Below are 24243 nucleotides of genomic sequence, written 5' to 3'. Positions count from 1 at the left end.
AGGAGATGAATGATTTAAAGACACCGTGATGAGTTATTATTAGCTCCCACTACGGCCAGAGGGCTATCCTACGAAGCACTAGATCTACTCAGGGTTTTCTAAAGCTAATCAACTTCAGTTAGTCATCCGTACAACAAACGGTGGATATTGCTCGCCCGCCTGCGGCTAACTAACTCTAGCAGACTTGTAACTACGCCTAACCAAAAAGGCGGATACGACTTCCACTCGGTTGTACTCGTTGCATTCCACCCAGAGGAAGTCCGTCTTGTGTAGTGTATATCCACTAGGGGGATATTTCTGCAACGTCTTGCTAAGTTAGTTGTGGCCAAAGGATTTTCTACAATTTCAGCATGCGCAAAGCTAGCAGCACAGTCACATTGGCTAGCTAGCAACATGACATCGTTAACATTCTGACGGCAGTGGAAACGCAATTCGAGCTAGAATACCAAAACCAGCCCGGGTTGACTTCAGAGTGCCAGGCTGTAGATATTGCTGTTTTTTCCCCCTTGTCGGATTCGAACAGAGGTACGTTACAACAGGTCTTGCTCTTGGTTAACTGACTTGCCTAGTTTAAATACAGGTAAACAAATTATATTGAGAAAAGACCATACCACACGCCTTAAACCGGATATAGAATTCCCAGATTTTGCCCAACCCAGAAACGAAGTTAGAAGTTCAGCACAATAAAGTGAGGCTATATATAAATGACTCTCGTTAAAAAAAATTATATATATTTAAACTAAACAATAAGGATTTATATCAGCCTAATCGATGTGTAGATTACATCACGGACGCCAGTGTTTGAACTTGAAATACGTCTGCATGGGATTTATATAAATGCAACTCTGCACATCCAATGACAATACCGGCGATAGGTATAAAATGTGGAGATGCTTGTTGATTTGACAGCTACAAAGCAGTTACACTTCGGACACCACCTAAACAAAAGCGAGGTTACCGCGGATCCAATTCAATCCTGGCAGGAATGGAGAAGAGGTGAAAAATAGCAGTCATGACTACATGTACCTGTGATTTGCATTAAATCACCAGAATATTTGGATTTGTCTGCTTAGTAAATGTTTGATTTCTAAGAGAATGTTATGAATAATAGAGAACAATTCTCATTCAATACTGAGCTGTCACTGTGTTAACCACTATGCTGGATCTCTGTTTAGGGGTCAGTGCTCTAAAATGAGTCTCTCAGGGGAACTTGACACGGAAGCTAACAGGTAAGATGAACATTTTACTTCCATATCTGAACACAAAGTAAATTAGACCGCATGTTTGACACTGTATGACTACAAACATCCCTGGGCTTTCTCAACAATCACAATTAATCAAACTATTATTATCGTACCACTGATCAAGGGTAAGAAGTCAAGACTCTTGTAGTATTTTACAGTGTTTTACATACTACTGCTGCTACTACCGAAATCACTGGTACCACTACTACTACTACTACTACCACTACTACTACCACTTGTACTACAACAACTACTACTACTACTACTACTACTACTACTACTGCTACTACTACTACTACAACCACTTGTACTACTACTACAACCACTTGTACTACTACTACAACCACTTGTACTACTACTACAACCACTTGTACTACTACTACAACCACTTGTACTACTACTACAACCACTTGTACTACTACTACAACCACTTGTACTACTACTACTACAACCACTTGTACTACTGCTACAACTACTACTGCTACTACAACCACTACTACTACAACCACTACTACTACTACTACTACAACCACTTGTACTACTACTACAACCACTACTACTACAACCACTTGTACTACTACTACAACCACTACTACTACAACCACTTGTACTACTACTACAACCACCACTACTACAACCACGTGTACTACTACTACAACCACTACTACAACCACTACTACTACAACTACTTGTACTACTACTACAACTACTTGTACTACTACAACAACTACTTGTACTACTACTACAACCACTTGTACTACTACAACCACTTGTACTACTACTACAACCACTACTACTACAACCACTACTACTACAACCACTACTACTACAACCACTACTACTACAACCACTACTACTACAACCACTTGTACTACAACCACTTGTACTACAACCACTACTACTACAACCACTACTACTACAACCACTTGTACTACTACTACAACCACTTGTACTACTACTATAACCACTACTACTACAACCACTACTACTACAACCACTTGTACTACTACTACTACCACTTGTACTACTACAACCACTACTACTACAACCACTTGTACTACAACTACTACTACCACCACTACCCCTACTACCATAAGAGTGACTGGTCTATGGGAGAAGGAATCTATTTCAGAAAAAGCGATTGTACCACTGATCCAGGATAAGAACTGACAAGTGTGTGTGTGTGTGTGTGTAGTGGATGGTCTACTCTGTCAGAGGATCAGTCCAGGTGTGCAGTGTGTGAGCAGGTGCTGACAGATCCAGTCTCTATCACCTGTGGACACAGGTTCTGCAGACAGTGCATCACCAGATACTGGGAGCAGCCTGCTCCTTCAGGACACTATGGCTGTCCTCGGTGTAGAAAGAGGTTCAGGACACGTCCAGTTCTACTGCAACTGGCTGAACACAACGATGACGCGAGAGGCTCTGAAAACAGTAAGACCTTTTGCTCATTCTCATTTAAGCTCATGTTTCATTGACCAAACCATGTACACTGACTGGACAAAATATTGGACTCTACAAGGTGTTGAAAGCGTTCCACAGGGATGCTGGTCCATGTTGACTCCAATGCTTCCCACAGTTGTGTCAAGTTGGCTGGATGTCCTTTGGGTGGTGAATCATTCTTGACACACACAGGAAACTGTTGAGCATGAAAAACCCCAACAGCGTTGCAGTTCTTGACACAAACCGGTGCGCCTGGCACCTACTACCATACCCCGTTCAAAGGCACTTAAATATTTTGTCTTACCCATTCACCCTCTGAATGGCACACATACACAAGTGGCTTTAGAGCGTTGGACTAGTAACCGAAAGGTTGCTAGATCGAATCCCCGAGCTGACAAGGTAAAAATCTGTCGTTCTGCCCCTGAACAAGGCAGTTAACCCACAGTTCCTAGGCCGTCATTGTATATAAGAATTTGTTCTTAACTGACTTGCCTAGTTAAATAAAGGTAAAATAAAAATGTCTCGAGGCTTAAAAATCATTCTTTAACCTGTCTCCTCCCCTTCATCTACACTGATTTTTAAAGTGGATTTAACAGGTGCCATCAATAAGGGATCATAACTTTCACCTGGATTCACCTGGTCAGTCTATGTCATGGAAAGAGCAGGTGTTCTTAATGTTTTGTACACTCGGCCCTTTGTATTTTCAAATGTTAGAACTTCTAGTCTCCCAGCATGTGGCAAGATGAGATACACAGGAATTCAAGTGAATGTGGCAAGACGAGATACACAGGAATACAAGTGAATGTGGCAAGGCAAGATACACATGAAAATTCTCAGCAAATTCTATTCTTCTCTTTCAGTGGATGTCAGCCTGCAGAGAGCTATAGTAAACCATAAAGCCGGTCTGAAAAGGAGGTATGAATGTGTGATAGAAGGCCTGGTAAAAGCAGGGAGTCAAGCCCCCCTCAACAGGATTTACACAGAGCTGTACATCACAGAGGGAGAGAGTGAAGGGGTTAACGATGAACATGAGGTGTGGCAGCTAGAGACAGCATGCAGGACGACAACCTCACATGACACAGCAATCCACTGCAATGACATCTTTAAACCCTTACCTGGCCAAGAGAGAAGCATCAGAACTGTGCTGACCAAGGGCATCGCTGGCATCGGGAAAACAGTCTCTGTGCAGACGTTCATCCTAGACTGGGCTGAAGGGAAGGCAAACCAAGATGTAGATATCATATTTGTGCTTCCTTTCCGGGAGCTGAACTTGATCAGAGATCTCCAGTACAGTCTTCTGAGACTTCTCCATGACTTCCACCCAGAAGTAGACATGGGCAATGCAGAGAAACTCACTGCCTGTAAAGCTATGTTCATCTTTGATGGTTTGGATGAAAGCAGAATTCCGTTGGATTTTCAGTGCAACAAAATGATGTCTGATGTCACACAGACATCGTCTATAGATGTTCTGCTGACAAACCTCATCAAGGGGAATCTGCTTCCCTCTGCTCTCCTCTGGATAACCTCCCGACCAGCAGCAACCAATCAGATCCCCTCTGAGTGTGTCGACCAGGTGACAGAGGTACGAGGGTTCAACGACCCACAGAAGGAGGAGTACTTCAGGAAGAGATTCAGTGATGATGAGGACCTGGCCAACAGAATAATCTCCCACATAAAGACATCAAGGAGCCTCCACGTCATGTGTCACATGCCAGTTTTCTGTTGGATTTCTGCAATAGTCCTTGAACACATGTCGAGTACAGACGAGAGACGAGAGATGCCCACGACCCTGACTGAGACGTTCACACACTTCGTGCTCATCCACACCAGCCTGAAGAACCAGAAGTATCATGGAAAAGAGGAAATGGATCAACAGGAGCTCATGGACTCGGATAAGGAAGTTCTTCTGAAGCTGGGGAAGCTGGCGTTTGAACATCTGGGAAAAGGAAATGTCATGTTCTATGAAGAAGACCTGAACGAGTGTGGCATTGATGTCAGGGAAGCCTCAGTGTACTCAGGCGTGTGCACACAAATCTTTAAAGAAGAGTCTGTTATTCCAGAGAGTGGTGTACTGCTTTGTTCATCTGAGCGTTCAGGAGTTTCTCTCAGCTGTCTACGTGTACCATTGTTACACAACCAAGAACATGGATGACCTGAAGCCCGTCCTCCAGGTGACTAGAGCCACGTCTGAAGAGCTAACCTTACACGAGCTGCTGAAGAGGACCGCGAATAAAGCCCTGGAGAGTAAGACTGGACATCTGGACCTTGTGGTCCGCTTCCTTCATGGCATGTCACTGGAGTCCAATCAGAAGCTCCTACGAGGTCTGGTGACACAGACAGAAAGCAGTCCAGAGAGCGTCAAGAAAACAATCCGATCCCTGAAGATGATGCAGAGTACCGACATGTCCCCCGAGAGGTGCATCAATCTCTTCCACTGTCTGATAGAGATGAAAACCCATTCAGTTCAGCAGGAAATCGACAAATACTTGAGGTCAGAGAAAAGATCCAAAAACCTGCCACTTACGTACTGTTCAGCGCTGGCCTACATGCTGCAGATATCAGAGGAGGTTCTGGAGGTGTTTGACCTGAAGAAATACAAGACCTCACAGGAGGGTCGTAGGAGACTGCTTCCAGCTGTGAGAGTCTGCAGAAAGGCTCTGAGTATTCCTGGAAATATCACTCACACCAAACTATACTGGTAGGTAGAGCAGTATTTTCACTGGCTGACTAGATTTTCTATTCAAATAATAAACAAAAGCATTTTTTTTAAATAGAAATTGATCAGGAAATGTATTGAGTCCTGTATTCATGGTGTACACCTTTACTTATGACAGGTGATCGTGTAACTGTAGATACTCAAATATAGCTGGGTTCCTGTCCAGAAAGGAGACACGTCTGATACAGGACAAATATAGCTGGGTTCCTGTCCAGAAAGGAGACACGTCTGATAGAGGACAAATATAGCTGGGTTCCTGTCCAGAAAGGAGACACGTCTGATACAGGACAAATATAGCCGGGTTCCTGTCCAGAAAGGAGACACGTCTGATAGAGGACAAATATAGCTGGGTTCCTGTCCAGAAAGGAGACACGTCTGATACAGGACAAATATAGCTGGGTTCCTGTCCAGAAAGGAGACACGTCTGATACAGGACAAATATAGCTGGGTTCCTGTCCAGAAAGGAGACACGTCTGATACAGGACAAATATAGCTGGGTTCCTGTCCAGAAAGGAGACACGTCTGATACAGGACAAATATAGCTGGGTCCATGTCCAGAAAGGAGACACGTCTGATAGAGGACAAATATAGCTGGGTCCATGTCCAGAAAGGTATAGGCTATAATTGTGCAGGTGTCCACAATTAACTTAGTAACAGAGTTCCATATTACTAAACAGTAACTCCAAACAGGGTCACAAAACATCTCACATTAATTGTTCTGTAAGTAATACAGCACATGTCTGACAGAGGACGTGCCTGACAGAGGACGCGCCTGATACAGCGGCCATAATATAATTAAGAACTGGTGCCAACTGTTTGACAACTGACAAACCTTAAAGGGCCGGCGCACAATTTTACTATAGTGCCATACTGGTATTATCAACTTCACTATGACATCCAAAGGTAACACAGGTTTACACTAGCAGGGAAAGCTAAACTTACACTAACATTAATACAACCTCTCATGTATCTACTCTGTATTTACAGACTTGCTGGCTGTCAACTCATAGAAGCATCGTGTGAACTGTTGGTCTCTGCTCTCAGCTCAAACCCCTCAAACCTGAGAGAGCTGGACATGAGTAACAATGACCTGAAGGATTCAGGAGTGAAGCTACTCTCTGCTGGACTGGGGAACCCCAACTGTAAACTGGAGACTCTGAAGTCAGTACCCCACTTCTTGTTCAATAAGTGATCCACAGTTTGAGAATACTGTTTTTATAAGATTTAGAATGGTATCAAAATCACTTGTCCATTTTTATCAGTGATGAGAGGATATGGGTGTCTCATGTTAGAATGGGGGGGGGGTCTAAAATGGGTCTCTAATGGGTGTACTGTACATGATTGGACATTTTTGTTCAAATACAAGGTAGAGGAATAAATGGCCAATTTTGATTGATTTTCATATGGAATGACCCTGCAAGCTATTTTGATTGATTTCATATGGAATGACCCTGCAAGCTATTTTGATTGATTTCATATGGAATGACCCTGCAGGCTATTTTGATTGATTTCATATGGAATGACCCTGCAGGATATGTTGATTGATTTTCATATGGATTTTCATATGGAGTGACCCTGCATGCTATGTTGATTGATTTCATATGACCCTGCAGGCTATTTTGATTGATTTCATATGGAATGACCCTGCAGGCTATTTTGATTGATTTAATATGGAATGACCCTGCAGGCTATGTTGATTGATTTCATATGGAATGACCCTGCAGGCTATGTTGATTGATTTCATATGGAATGACCCTGCAGGCTATGTTGATTGATTTTCATATGGAATGACCCTGCAGGCTATTTTGATTGATTTCATATGGAATGACCCTGCAGGCTATGTTGATTGATTTCATATGGAATGACCCTGCAGGCTATGTTGATTGGTTTCATATGGAATGACCCTGCAGGCTATGTTGATTGATTTTCATATGGAATGACCCTGCAGGCTATGTTGATTGATTTTCATATGGAATGACCCTGCAGGCTATGTTGATTGATTTTCATATGGAATGACCCTGCAGGCTATGTTGATTGATTTTCATATGGAATGACCCTGCAGGCTATGTTGATTGATTTTCATATGGAATGACCCTGCAGGCTATGTTGATTGATTTTCATATGGAATGACCCTGCAGGCTATGTTGATTGATTTTCATATGGAATGACCCTGCAGGCTATGTTGATTGATTTTCATATGGAATGACCCTGCAGGCTATGTTGATTGATTTTCATATGGAATGACCCTGCAGGCTATGTTGATTGATTTTCATATGGAATGACCCTGCAGGCTATGTTGATTGATTTTCATATGGAATGACCCTGCAGGCTATGTTGATTGATTTTCATATGGAATGACCCTGCAGGCTATGTTGATTGATTTTCATATGGAATGACCCTGCAGGCTATGTTGATTGATTTTCATATGGAATGACCCTGCAGGCTATGTTGATTGATTTTCATATGGAATGACCCTGCAGGCTATGTTGATTGATTTTCATATGGAATGACCCTGCAGGCTATGTTGATTGATTTTCATATGGAATGACCCTGCAGGCTATGTTGATTGATTTTCATATGGAATGACCCTGCAGGCTATGTTGATTGATTTTCATATGGAATGACCCTGCAGGCTATGTTGATTGATTTTCATATGGAATGACCCTGCAGGCTATGTTGATTGATTTTCATATGGAATGACCCTGCAGGCTATGTTGATTGATTTTCATATGGAATGACCCTGCAGGCTATGTTGATTGATTTTCATATGGAATGACCCTGCAGGCTATGTTGATTGATTTTCATATGGAATGACCCTGCAGGCTATGTTGATTGATTTTCATATGGAATGACCCTGCAGGCTATGTTGATTGATTTTCATATGGAATGACCCTGCAGGCTATGTTGATTGATTTTCATATGGAATGACCCTGCAGGCTATGTTGATTGATTTTCATATGGAATGACCCTGCAGGCTATGTTGATTGATTTTCATATGGAATGACCCTGCAGGCTATGTTGATTGATTTTCATATGGAATGACCCTGCAGGCTATCAGGCTGTGGAGTTACAGAAGAAGGCTGTGCTGCCCTGGTCTCAGCTCTGAGGTCAAACCCCAACCACCTGAGAGAGCTGGACCTGAGTGACAATCACCTAGGAGACTCAATAGTGCAACATGTCTCTCCTGGATTAGAAGATTCAATCTGGAGACTGGAGATCCTAAGGTCAGTAATACGGTTGGATTGTTTACAAGTTGAAATACTTTGTTTTGAGTAATCCAACAGGTTTGATCTTCAGAGTTTGTAATTTACCATCAACTGCTGTGAAACTCAGAGGAGACCTCATGTATTGACTCTGTATCTGCAGACTCCCTGGCTGTAAACTCAGAGGAAACCTCATGTATTGACTCTGTATCTGCAGACTCCCTGGCTGTAAACTCAGAGGAAACCTCATGTATTGACTCTGTATCTGCAGACTCTCTGGCTGTAAACTCAGAGGAGACCTCATGTATTGACTCTGTATCTGCAGACTCTCTGGCTGTAAACTCAGAGGAAACCTCATGTATTGACTCTGTATCTGCAGACTCTCTGGCTGTAAACTCAGAGGAAACCTCATGTATTGACTCTGTATCTGCAGACTCCCTGGCTGTAAACTCAGAGGAAACCTCATGTATTGACTCTGTATCTGCAGACTCCCTGGCTGTAAACTCAGAGGAAACCTCATGTATTGACTCTGTATCTGCAGACTCCCTGGCTGTAAACTCAGAGGAAACCTCATGTATTGACTCTGTATCTGCAGACTCTCTGGCTGTAAACTCAGAGGAAACCTCATGTATTGACTCTGTATCTGCAGACTCTCTGGCTGTAAACTCAGAGGAAACCTCATGTATTGACTCCGTATCTGCAGACTCCCTGGCTGTAAACTCAGAGGAGACCTCATGTATTGACTCTGTATCTGCAGACTCCCTGGCTGTAAACTCACAGAAGCATCTTGTGAAGTGTTGGCCTCAGCTCTCAGTTCCTCGTCACACCTGAGAGAGCTGGATCTGAGTAACAATGACCTGCTGGATTCAGGAGTGAAGCTGCTCTTTGCTGGACTGGGGAATTCACAGTGTCAACTGGAGATTCTGAGGTCAGTTTTCCTGTATTTGGTGATAACAGTTCACCAGATCTGTTTGTTATTAACAAACTCAGCATTATACTCAATATATCTGACACCTCACTGTCTCTTATGGAGATGGTCCTTTTTAAACTTAAGCCAAATATTGTAGTTGTTGTTCAATCTAGTTTGTCAATACGTGAGTCCAATAACTATGAATAGTTTTAACTTTATAAAGGCATGTTGATTTGTTGACTTGACGTGTCTTCACATTACAAGCAACATACGAGGCAGCAGCTAAGTGAGGATCCTTAGAAATAAAATGCTTAAAAAAAGTTCCCACAGGGCCTCATTAGCATATGACAGGGTAGGACCGAACCTTTTCTGCACATGACCCCAAATGGACACTAGAAAATGCAGTGTACCTCACTTGAAAACAATGATATTTCCGAGGTAACACTGCATTCATATTGCCGAGGTAACACTGCATTCATATTGCCGAGGTAACACTGCATTCATATTGCCGAGGTAACACTGCATTCATATTGCCGAGGTAACACTGCATCCATATTGCCGAGGTAACACTGCATTCATATTGCCGAGGTAACACTGCATTCATATTCCCTAGGTAACACTGCATTCATATTGCCTAGGTAACACTGCATTCATATTGCCGAGGTAACACTGCATTCATATTGCCGAGGTAACACTGCATTCGTATTCCCTAGGTAACACTGCATTCGTATTCCCGAGGTAACACTGCATTCGTATTGCCGAGGTAACACTGCATTCATATTGCCGAGGTAACACTGCATTCATATTCCCGAGGTAACACTGCATTCATATTCCCTAGGTAACACTGCATTCATATTCCCGAGGTAACACTGCATTCATATTGCCGAGGTAACACTGCATTCATATTGCCGAGGTAACACTGCATTCATATTGCCGAGGTAACACTGCATTCATATTGCCGAGGTAACACTGCATTCATATTGCCGAGGTAACACTGCATTCATATTGCCGAGGTAACACTGCATTCATATTCACTCAAGTTGATGTCCCTCAAGCTATCCCAACACATACAGATGTCCTGTCTTAATTTGACCAGTTTCTCACAGCAGGAAAATAATCCTGCAGAAACAGGAAATGTGAATGATTATGTGGATTATAATTAATGGATGTTTTTGTAGGGCTTAATTCTTTCCTTCGTTAGGGAAAATGAAGTCTGATGTTTTAAAGTGGAAGTTACAAACTTTAAAAGCCTTTTTAAAATTTGAATACATTACACGTTTCCATTTTCTGCCGTGCAGGAACATTCTCTGCGACAACGGAGTGATCAGGACATCTGTGATAATGACATGAAAGCCATTCTAATAGTGTAAAAGGCTTGTTTGCCGGTTTAATGACTTTGTTTTGAGTAATCCAACAGGTTTTATCTTCAGAGTTTGTAATCTACCATCAACTGCTGTGAAACTCAGAGGAAACATCATGTATTGACTCTGTATCTGCAGACTCCCTGGCTGTAAACTCAGAGGAGACCTCATGTATTGACTCTGTATCTGCAGACTCCCTGGCTGTAAACTCAGAGGAGACCTCATGTATTGACTCTGTATCTGCAGACTCCCTGGCTGTAAACTCAGAGGAGACCTCATGTATTGACTGTATCTGCAGACTCCCTGGCTGTAAACTCAGAGGAAACCTCATGTATTGACTCTGTATCTGCAGACTCCCTGGCTGTAAACTCAGAGGAGACCTCATGTATTGACTCTGTATCTGCAGACTCCCTGGCTGTAAACTCAGAGGAGACCTCATGTATTGACTGTATCTGCAGACTCCCTGGCTGTAAACTCAGAGGAAACCTCATGTATTGACTCTGTATCTGCAGACTCTCTGGCTGTAAACTCAGAGGAGACCTCATGTATTGACTCTGTATCTGCAGACTCCCTGGCTGTAAACTCAGAGGAGACCTCATGTATTGACTGTATCTGCAGACTCCCTGGCTGTAAACTCAGAGGAAACCTCATGTATTGACTCTGTATCTGCAGACTCTCTGGCTGTAAACTCAGAGGAGACCTCATGTATTGACTCTGTATCTGCAGACTCCCTGGCTGTAAACTCAGAGGAGACCTCATGTATTGACTGTATCTGCAGACTCCCTGGCTGTAAACTCAGAGGAAACCTCATGTATTGACTCTGTATCTGCAGACTCTCTGGCTGTAAACTCAGAGGAGACCTCATGTATTGACTCTGTATCTGCAGACTCTCTGGCTGTAAACTCAGAGGAGACCTCATGTATTGACTCTGTATCTGCAGACTCCCTGGCTGTAAACTCAGAGGAGACCTCATGTATTGACTCTGTATCTGCAGACTCCCTGGCTGTAAACTCAGAGGAGACCTCATGTATTGACTCTGTATCTGCAGACTCCCTGGCTGTAAACTCAGAGGAGACCTCATGTATTGACTCTGTATCTGCAGACTCCCTGGCTGTAAACTCAGAGGAGACCTCATGTATTGACTCTGTATCTGCAGTCTCCCTGGCTGTAAACTCAGAGGAAACCTCATGTATTGACTCTGTATCTGCAGACTCCCTGGCTGTAAACTCAGAGGAAACCTCATGTATTGACTCTGTATCTGCAGTCTCTCTGGCTGTAAACTCAGAGGAGACCTCATGTATTGACTCTGTATCTGCAGACTCTCTGGCTGTAAACTCAGAGGAGACCTCATGTATTGACTCTGTATCTGCAGACTCTCTGGCTGTAAACTCAGAGGAGACCTCATGTATTGACTCTGTATCTGCAGACTCCCTGGCTGTAAACTCAGAGGAGACCTCATGTATTGACTCTGTATCTGCAGACTCCCTGGCTGTAAACTCAGAGGAGACCTCATGTATTGACTCTGTATCTGCAGACTCCCTGGCTGTAAACTCAGAGGAGACCTCATGTATTGACTCTGTATCTGCAGACTCCCTGGCTGTAAACTCAGAGGAGACCTCATGTATTGACTCTGTATCTGCAGTCTCCCTGGCTGTAAACTCAGAGGAAACCTCATGTATTGACTCTGTATCTGCAGACTCCCTGGCTGTAAACTCAGAGGAAACCTCATGTATTGACTCTGTATCTGCAGTCTCTCTGGCTGTAAACTCAGAGGAGACCTCATGTATTGACTCTGTATCTGCAGACTCCCTGGCTGTAAACTCAGAGGAGACCTCATGTATTGACTCTGTATCTGCAGTCTCTCTGGCTGTAAACTCAGAGGAAACCTCATGTATTGACTCTGTATCTGCAGACTCTCTGGCTGTAAACTCAGAGGAGACCTCATGTATTGACTCTGTATCTGCAGACTCCCTGGCTGTAAACTCAGAGGAGACCTCATGTATTGACTCTGTATCTGCAGACTCTCTGGCTGTAAACTCAGAGGAGACCTCATGTATTGACTCTGTATCTGCAGACTCCCTGGCTGTAAACTCAGAGGAAACCTCATGTATTGACTCTGTATCTGCAGACTCCCTGGCTGTAAACTCAGAGGAAACCTCATGTATTGACTCTGTATCTGCAGACTCTCTGGCTGTAAACTCAGAGGAGACCTCATGTATTGACTCTGTATCTGCAGACTCCCTGGCTGTAAACTCAGAGGAGACCTCATGTATTGACTCTGTATCTGCAGACTCCCTGGCTGTAAACTCAGAGGAAACCTCATGTATTGACTCTGTATCTGCAGACTCCCTGGCTGTAAACTCAGAGGAAACCTCATGTATTGACTCTGTATCTGCAGACTCCCTGGCTGTAAACTCAGAGGAAACCTCATGTATTGACTCTGTATCTGCAGACTCTCTGGCTGTAAACTCAGAGGAAACCTCATGTATTGACTCCGTATCTGCAGACTCCCTGGCTGTAAACTCAGAGGAGACCTCATGTATTGACTCTGTATCTGCAGACTCCCTGGCTGTAAACTCAGAGGAAACCTCATGTATTGACTCTGTATCTGCAGACTCCCTGGCTGTAAACTCAGAGGAAACCTCATGTATTGACTCTGTATCTGCAGACTCCCTGGCTGTAAACTCAGAGGAGACCTCATGTATTGACTCTGTATCTGCAGACTCCCTGGCTGTAAACTCAGAGGAGACCTCATGTATTGACTCTGTATCTGCAGACTCCCTGGCTGTAAACTCAGAGGAGACCTCATGTATTGACTCTGTATCTGCAGACTCCCTGGCTGTAAACTCAGAGGAAACCTCATGTATTGACTCTGTATCTGCAGACTCCCTGGCTGTAAACTCAGAGGAGACCTCATGTATTGACTCCGTATCTGCAGACTCCCTGGCTGTAAACTCACAGAAGCATCTTGTGAAGTGTTGGCCTCAGCTCTCAGTTCCTCGTCACACCTGAGAGAGCTGGATCTGAGTAACAATGACCTGCTGGATTCAGGAGTGAAGCTGCTCTTTGCTGGACTGGGGAATTCACAGTGTAATCTGGAGATTCTGAGGTCAGTTTTCCTGTATTTGGTGATAACAGTTCACCAGATCTGTTTGTTATTAACAAACTCAGCATTATACTCAATATATCTGACACCTCACTGTCTCTTATGGAGATGGTCCTTTTTAAACTTAAACCAAATATTGTAGTTGTTGTTCAATCTAGTTTGTCAATACGTGAGTCCAATAACTATGAATAGTTTTAACTTTATAAAGGCATGTTGATTTGTTGACTTGACGTGTCTTCACATTACAAGCAACATACGAGGCAGCAGTTAACTTCTTATGGTTGCAAGGGGCAGTATTGAGTAGCCTGATAAAATGTGTCCATTTCAAACGGCCTCGTACTCAATTCTTGCTCGTACAATATGCATATTATTATTACTATTGGATAGAAAACACTCTCTAGTTTCTAAAACCGTTTGAATTATTTCTCTGAGTGAAACAGAACTCATTCTGCAGCACTTTTCCTGACCCGGAAGTTCAAAGTCTGAAATCGATGCTCTCTTCCTCTTCCTGCCTATAAATGGGCACAAGAGCTATTAGTATACATGCACGTCATACACCTTCCTCTGGGTGTCAAGAAGGCTTTGAGAGAAGAAATGAGGTGATTATCTCGATCTGGGATGGAATAAATCCTCTTGGAATGACGTGTACCCCATTTCCGGTACTCTGAAGAACGCGATTTGGACAGTGGGGTTGCCTTTTGTTTTGCTGACGTTATAGGCGACTATTATTTCCGGCTTTGATTTTATTTGATACATGTCACCATATCATCGTAAAGTATGTTTTTTCAATATAGTTTCATCAGATTATTGAAATTTTTTCGGGAGTTTTGCCGTGTCCCGTTCTCTTCCGTTTGTTTACATGGAGAGATCCGTGCAACCCGGCTAGCGCGCTTGCTAAATGGAGAGAGAAAGTTGCCATTCTGAATCCAAACAACGACTCATCTGGACAAAGGACACCTTGTTCAACATTCTGATGAAAGATCAGCAAAAGTAAGACCCATTTTATGATGTTATTTCATATATCTGCCGTAGTCGCCGGCGCCCAAGTGTTTCTGGCTATTGTGCTAAGCTAATATAACGCAACATTTTGTTTTCGCTGTAAAACACTTAATAAATCGGAAATATTGTCTGGCATCACAAGATGCCTGTCTTTCATTTGTTGTACACTATGTATTTTTCAGAAATGTTTTATGATGAGTAATTAGGTATTTGACGTTGGTGTCTGTAAATATTATGGCTGCTTTCGGTGCAATTTCTGAATGTAGCTGCAATGTAAACTATGATTTATACCTGAAATATGCACATTTTTCGAAAAAAACATATGCTATACAATAAATATGTTATCAGACTGTCATCTGATGAGGTTGTTTCTTGGTTAGTGGCTATTTATATCTTTATTTGGCCGAATTTGTGATAGCTACTGATGGAGTCAAAAACTGATGGAGTAATAAAAGTGGAGTCTTTTGCTAACGTGGTTAGCTAATAGATTTACATATTTTGTCTTCCCTGTAAAACATTTAAAAAATCGGACATGTTGGCTGGATTCACGAGATGTGTACCTTTCATATGCTGTATTGGACTTGTTAATGTGTGAAAGTTAAATATTTAAAAAAATATATCTTTTGAATTTCGCGCCCTGCACTTTGAGCTGGCTGTTGTCATAAGTGTACCGACGTCGGGCTTGCACGCCAAACAGGCTAAGTGAGGATCCTTAGAAATACAATTTAAAAAAAAGTTCCCACAGGGCCTCATTAGCATATGACAGGGTAGGACCGAACCTTTTCTGTACATGACCCCAAATGGACACTAGAAAATGCAGTGTACCTCACTTGAAAACAATGATATTCCCTAGGTAACACTGCATTCATATTGCCGAGGTAACACTGCATTCATATTGCCGAGGTAACACTGCATTCATATTGCCGAGGTAACACTGCATTCATATTGCCTAGGTAACACTGCATTCATATTCACTCAAGTTGATGTCCCTCAAGCTATCCCAACACATACAGATGTCCTGTCTTAATTTGAACAGTTTCTCACAGCAGGAAAATAATCCTGCAGAAACAGGAAATGTGAATGATTATGTGGATTATAATTAATGGATGTTTTTGTAGGGCTTAATTCTTTCCTTCGTTAGGGAAAATCAAGTCTGATGTTTTAAAGTGGAAGTTACAAACTTTAAAAGCCTTTTTAAACCTTGAATACATTACACGTTTCCATTTTCTGGCGTATAGGAACATTCTCTGCGACAACAGAGTGATCAGGACATCTGTGATAATGACATGAAAGCCATTCTAATAGTGTAAAAGGCTTGTTTGCCGGTTTAATGACTTTTGAGTAATCCAACAGGTTTTATCTTCAGAGTTTGTCATCTACCATCAACTGCTGTGAAACTCAGAGGAAACCTCATGTATTGACTCTGTATCTGCAGACTCTCTGGCTGTAAACTCAGAGAAGCATCTTGTGAAGTGTTGGCCTCAGCTCTCAGTTCCTCCTCACACCTGAGAGAGCTGGATCTGAGTAACAATGACCTGCTGGATTCAGGAGTGAAGCTGCTCTTTGCTGGACTGGGGAATTCACAGTGTCAACTGGAGATTCTGAGGTCAGTTTTCCTGTATTTGGTGATAACAGTTCACCAGATCTGTTTGTTAACCAACTCAGATATAAATCTGACTGTCTCTTGACTGACACTTATGGAGCTGTTACTTTTTAAACTTTATTTTTTATTTAATTTTACAAGCAATGCTGTGATAATTTCATATCAAATATTGTAATTGTTGTGCCGATCTAGTTTGTCTATATGTGAGTCCAATAACTATGAATGGTATAGCTTTACGAAGGCATGTTGATTTGTTAACTTGACGTGTCTTCACATTACGATCAACAAAGGAGAGCGATGCTTTCCTTGTGATCGCAACACATAACGATGACATGAAAGCGCTGTGATTGGCAGAGAGGTTTGGAACTCTCTTTTGTTATTGGATCTATTAACCAATTTACTGCATGGTGATGTCACAATGGAGAGCCAAAACTCCCGCCCATGTAAACCTGCTGATCAGAAGGTTCAGTGTAGATTGTATTTTCAACCAACCAACTATCAGGAAATAACACGGATCACGTTTTTTTCCCACAGTTTTACACTCTTAGTTTCCCTCGGCTGTTGTTACGATGTAATATCAAACACCTCTGTTGAACAATATGATATGAAACACAGGGGAAAAACAGAATTGTGACTTTAAGTTTAGTTCCTGAAAGCCATCACATACTGTAATGATGACATGAAGGCATTGTGACACTAACAGGTTGACTTCTATACCCATCTGAAGAGAACGAACATTTTTAAACATTACACATTTAATCAGGGGACCCCGACCCCCGACCCCAATTTTGGGAACCACTGGCATATGGCCAAACTTCAATACAGCATCTTATTGGCCAAAAGCCAGTGGTTCCCAATCAGATGCTGTATTACAGATATTATGCAAATAACACCACAGTAATGATATTATGAATGCATGTATAAATAGATACAGCTGCCAGTCTATTTTCACCACCATAGAATAGCTGTGTGATTTTGGAATCATGTTAAAACTCTCTGCAGGTTGGCATTCTGTGAAGTCACCGAGGAAGGCTGTGCTTCTCTGGCCTCAGCTCTGAAGTCAAACCCCTCACACCTGAGAGAGCTGGATCTGAGTTACAATCACCCAGGAGACTCAGGACTCAGACTGCTCTCTGTTGGACTGGAGGATCCACACTGCAGACTGGAGAAACTCAAGTATGTAGAGGGTTTATGTCAGTCCATGTTGAGTGACATACTGTAAGACATGTTTCTGACCTATCAGGTTAGTTATGCTAATTTATGTATACTGTAAGACATGTTTCTGACCTATCAGGTTAGTTATGATAATTACATGTACTGTAAGCCAAACATACTTACCACCACCTGGACGGTGTGATGTGGTGACCTTGTGTGTACATTGCCTGTCTGTTCTTCTTACTCCCTACAGTGTGGAACATGGCGGACAGTACACAATAAAACACGAGCTTAGAAAATGTGAGTGTTGACTGCTGTGAAAAATCCTGTTAGTCTTATTTCAAGTTGACTCGAAGAAAGATCATTTTTCAGAACCTGAGTTGTGTGTGTGTGTGTGTGTGTGTGTGTGTGTGTGTGTGTGTGTGTGTGTGTGTGTGGTTACACTAACAGGACCTTGCTCTGTTGGGATTATTGATTGGTGTGTTATGATCATACAGTATAACATATGATCATTCAACAAATTTGACTGGACCTTTTCCCTTGGCTCTTTAATACCTAGAAACATTATCATTCTGATGGGGCTCTTTAATACCTAGAAACATTCACATTCTGATGGGGCTCTTTAATACCTAGAAACATTAACATTCTGATGGGGCTCTTTAATACCCAGAAACATTAACATTCTGATGGGGCTCTTTAATACCTAGAAACATTAACATTCTGATGGGGCTCTTTAATACCCAGAAACATTAACATTCTGATGGGGCTCTTTAAATACCTAGAAACATTAACATTCTGATGGGGCTCTTTAATACCTAGAAACATTATCATTCTGATGGGGCTCTTTAATACCTAGAAACATTATCATTCTGATGAGGCTCTTTAATACCTAGAAACATTCACATTCTGATGGGGCTCTTTAATACCTAGAAACATTAACATTCTGATGGGGCTCTTTAATACCTAGAAACATTAACATTCTGATGGGGCTCTTTAATACCTAGAAACATTCACATTCTGATGGGGCTCTTTAATACCTAGAAACATTCACATTCTGATGGGGCTCTTTAAATACCTAGAAACATTAACATTCTGATGGGGCTCTTTAATACCTAGAAACATTATCATTCTGATGGGGCTCTTTAATACCCAGAAACATTAACATTCTGATGGGGCTCTTTAATACCTAGAAACATTAACATTCTGATGGGGCTCTTTAATACCTAGAAACATTAACATTCTGATGGGGCTCTTTAAATACCTAGAAACATTAACATTCTGATGGGGCTCTTTAATACCTAGAAACATTAACATTCTGATGGGGCTCTTTAATACCTAGAAACATTCTGATGGGGCTCTTTAATACCTAGAAACATTAACATTCTGATGGGGCCCTTTAACTTCTACCGACTCAGAAACCCGGATCCGGGAGCACCCCCACCTCCCCCACCAGTAAAAAAGCTGAATAGCATAGCTAGCATAGCGTCACAAGTAAATAGTAGCATCTAAATATCATTCAATCACAAGTCCAAGATACCAGATGAAAGATCCACTTCTTGTGAATCCAGCAATCATTTCTGATTTGTAAAATGTTTTACAGGGAAGACACAATATGTAAATCTATTAGCTAACCACGTTAGCAAAAGACACCATTTTTCTTTGTCCACCATTTTTTCTCACCACCAGTAGCTATCACCAATTCGGCCAAATAAAGATATTGATAGCCACTAACCAAGAAAAAACCTCATCAGATGACAGTCTGATAACATATTTATTGTATAGGATAGGTTTTGTTAGAAAAATGTGCATATTTCAGGTAGAAATCATAGTTTACAATTGCACCCACCATCACAACTCGACTAGAATAAATACAGAGAGCAACGTGTATTACCTAATTACTAATCATAAAACATTTCTTAAAAATACACAGCGTACACTAATTGAAAGACACAGATCCTGTGAATCCAGACAATATTTCAGATTTTCTAAGTGTCTTACAGAGAAAACACAATAAATCGTTATATTAGCATACCACATGTGCAAACATTACCCCAGCATTGATTCACGGCAAAAAGAGCGATAGCATTATCACCACCAAAATGTATTAATTTTTTCACTAACCTTCTCAGAATTCTTCAGATGACACTCCTGTAACATCATATTACAACATACATATAGAGTTTGTTCGAAAATGTGCATATTTAGCCACCAAAATCGTGGTTATACAATGAGAAAAGTAGCCAAGCTGGTCAGAAAATGTCGGGCGCCATATTGGACAGTGATCTAGTTTAATGCATAAATACTCATAAACTTGATAAAAAAATACAGGGTGGACAGCGATTGAAAGACAATTTAGTTCTTAATGCAATCGCTGAATTACATTTTTTTAATTATCCTTACTGTTCAATACAGGTTGCGCCAAAGCGAAGCTACCCCAAAGAAAATGGCGGCATAAGCGTTTAACATTTTTGACAGAACAACGATTTATCATCATAAATAGTTCTTACTATTAGCTGAACTGCCATCAGAATCTTGGGCAATGAATCCTTTCTCCGGTCTAATCGTCTTTTGGTCGAAAGATGTCCTCTTGTCCCGTCGAAATGGCCACTAACGTTCACCATGTACTAGAAAAGTGCCCAGCTCCTCGAGGTGCGTCACACAGAAATGCCATAAAATCGCCCTAAACGGATATAAATTGCTATAAAACGGTTTAAATTAACTACCTTATGATGTTTTTAACACCTATAACGAGTAAAAACATGACCGGAGATATATTACTGGCTAAACAACAGCTTGGAAGGAGGCCAGTCCGACGTGCGTCAGGCGCAGAGACGAAAAGAAATGTACTTCCGGTCATTGGTCTTTTATAGAGGCCCTGATTGCGCAATCGACTCCATTCAAAGTGTCACCACTTACTGACATCTAGAGGAAGACGTAGGCAGTGTTTGTTTCCCCATAGTATTCACAGGGACATTACAACTGACCTGGGAACAGGGGCCAAGATTTCTGAAATCTCACTCCCTGTCATGAAAAGTGCTGTAGAAGGAGTTCTGTTTCACTCAGAGACATAATTCCAACGGCTATAGAAACTAGAGAGTGTTTTCTATCCAATAATAATAATAATAATATGCATATTGTACGAGCAAGAATTGAGTACTAGGCAGTTTAATCTGGAGACCAATTTATGCTAAGTCGAAACAGCACCCCCTATATTCGCAATTAATACCTAGAAACATTAACATTCTGATGGGGCTCTTTAATACCTAGAAACATTCTGATGGGGCTCTTTAATACCTAGAAACATTAACATTCTGATGGGGCTCTTTAATACCTAGAAACATTCTGATGGGGCTCTTTAATACCTAGAAACATTAACATTCTGATGGGGCTCTTTAATACCTAGAAACATTAACATTCTGATGGGGCTCTTTAATACCTAGAAACATTAACATTCTGATGGGGCTCTTTAATACCTAGAAACATTATCATTCTGATGGGGCTCTTTAATACCTAGAAACATTCTGATGGGGCTCTTTAATACCTAGAAACATTAACATTCTGATGGGGCTCTTTAATACCTAGAAACATTATCATTCTGATGAGGCTCTTTAATACCTAGAAACATTCTGATGGGGCTCTTTAATACCTAGAAACATTGACATTCTGATGGGGCTCTTTAATACCTAGAAACATTATCATTCTGATGAGGCTCTTTAATACCTAGAAACATTATCATTCTGGTGGGGCTCTTTAATACCTAGAAACATTCTGATGGGGCTCTTTAATACCTAGAAACATTAACATTCTGATGGGGCTCTTTAATACCTAGAAACATTAACATTCTGATGGGGCTCTTTAATACCTAGAAACATTATCATTCTGATGAGGCTCTTTAATACCTAGAAACATTCTGATGGGGCTCTTTAATACCTAGAAACATTGACATTCTGATGGGGCTCTTTAATACCTAGAAACATTATCATTCTGATGAGGCTCTTTAATACCTAGAAACATTATCATTCTGATGAGGCTCTTTAATACCTAGAAACATTCTGATGGGGCTCTTTAATACCCAGAAACATTGACATTCTGATGGGGCTCTTTAATACCTAGAAACATTATCATTCTGATGGGGCTCTTTAATACCTAGAAACATTATCATTCTGATGAGGCTCTTTAATACCTAGAAACATTATCATTCTGATGAGGCTCTTTAATACCTAGAAACATTCTGATGGGGCTCTTTAATACCCAGAAACATTGACATTCTGATGGGGCTCTTTAATACCTAGAAACATTATCATTCTGATGGGGCTCTTTAATACCTAGAAACATTATCATTCTGATGGGGCTCTTTAATACCTAGAAACATTCTGATGGGGCTCTTTAATACCCAGAAACATTAACATTCTGATGGGGCTCTTTAATACCTAGAAACATTATCATTCTGATGGGGCTCTTTAATACCAAGAAACATTAACATTCTGATGGGGCTCTTTAATACCTAGAAACATTATCATTCTGATGGGGCTCTTTAATACCTAGAAACATTATCATTCTGATGAGGCTCTTTAATACCTAGAAACATTCACATTCTGATGGGGCTCTTTAATACCTAGAAACATTATCATTCTGATGGGGCTCTTTAATACCTAGAAACATTATCATTCTGATGGGGCTCTTTAATACCTAGAAACATTAACATTCTGATGGGGCTCTTTAATACCTAGAAACATTAACATTCTGATGGGGCTCTTTAATACCTAGAAACATTTAACATTGTGATATGATGATTTGTAATATTGTGTCCTGGTCTCCCCCATCAGATGGCTGTGTGCTCACACTGGACCCGAACACAGCAAACAGAAACCTCTATCTGTCTGAGGAGAACAGAAAGGTGACGTGGAGGACAGAGGAGCAGCCGTATCCTGATCACCCGGAGAGATTTCAGGATTTCGACCAGGTGCTGTGTAGAGAGGGTCTGTCTGGGCGCTGCTACTGGGAGGTAGAGTGGAGTGGGAGAGGGGCTCATATCGGCGTGACATATAGAGGAATCAATAGGTCAGGAAGGGGTGATGACAGTGGGCTTGGACCTAGTGACAAAACCTGGTGTCTGGTCTGTTGTGATGACCATTACTCTGCCTGGATCCATAATAAGCTCACTACCATACCTTCCCCCTCCTCCCCCCCGTCCAACAGAGTAGCACTGTATCTGGACTGGCCAGCCGGCACTATGTCTTTCTACAAGGTCTGTTCTGATACACTGACTCACCTGTACACATTCCACACCACATTTACCGAGCCCCTCTACCCAGGGCTTTTTGTTTGGTGTCACTCCTCAGTGTCCCTGTGTCAGGTGGTGGCCCCTGTGTCAAACACACAACGTGATGTTTCACTCTAATCATGGTCCTGTTCAGTAGTAGGAGATGCCGTGTCGCGTACCACACCGCCCGGACCTTATTGCTTAATTATAAAACGGCTCCCTGGGAAATCTGCAATTTGACGGGTTTAAATGGTATGTCAAGACATTGACCAATTCCCCTTTTCCCACACATCATTTAGATGTAGTATCATTTGTAATATAGATAGTTAGTATTGATTCTAGATGGTAATATTGGCCATTCAATCCTGTCTTGACCATATTACCACAAACCCCCATGAGGTGCCTTTAGTAACTGGTTTTATAATAGTAATAATGTAATTAGAGCAGTAAAAATACATGTTTTGTCATACCCGTGGTATACGGTCTGATATACCACGGCTGTCAGCCAATCAGCATTCAGGGCTCCCAACCACCCAGTTTATTACCTTTTTATGATAAAGATCTGCTTCCTTGTGAACTAACTTACACAGAATGGAAATGACATGTCACAGATTTGACCTGTGTGAAATGAAGACGATGGAATAAGAGTTTGAATTGTTTTAAATGGTATTTCAATAAATACAATAAAGTTTGGCCAAAGTTTCTTCCCTTTTATTCCTGTAATTACACATGAAAATTAAATGTAGAACTAATGTCACACGTTGACATTGACACACTAATATATCACATGTTGTTTATGGAATAACCTTTTACACAAAGGTATAATGTTACATCGTTTGAATCAGAGTAAATGACCACAGATCCATTTTTATTTTATTTAAGCAAGTCAGTTAAGAACAAATTCTTATTTTCAATGACAGCCTAGGAACAGTAGGTTAACTGCCTTTTTCAGGGGAAGAATGACAGATTTGTACCTTGTCAGCTCGGGGATTCGAACTTGCAACCACTAGGCTACGCTGCCGCCCCAGCCTGTAATTTCTAAACTAGAACGAAGAAAGTACTTCAGAACAATAATTTAACTGAACAAAGACCTGATGTGTCAAGATCTATTTGTGCTGCCTCATTCAATTTCAATATCAATATTGGTAGACTGGACAGAAAGCAACATATCCTGTTTAGAAAGAAAGTTGACCAGTCTCTCCTCCTCGCTGTCCTCACCACAGACCCTACAGGAGGTAGT

The 24243-nt window shown here is 41.5% G+C and overlaps 1 pseudogene; it reads left to right on the top strand.

Annotated features, from left to right (window-relative positions):
- The first annotated feature begins 262 nt into the window (after positions 1-262).
- Positions 263-23696, top strand: LOC120050143 (annotated as a pseudogene).
- The last annotated feature ends 547 nt before the right edge of the window (positions 23697-24243 follow it).

The sequence above is a fragment of the Salvelinus namaycush genome, chromosome 6 (genome assembly GCF_016432855.1).
Source record: "Salvelinus namaycush isolate Seneca chromosome 6, SaNama_1.0, whole genome shotgun sequence".
Lineage (NCBI taxonomy): Eukaryota > Metazoa > Chordata > Actinopteri > Salmoniformes > Salmonidae > Salvelinus > Salvelinus namaycush.
Note: the sequence above shows the minus strand (reverse complement) of the source record. Positions and strands in the feature narration are given on the sequence as shown.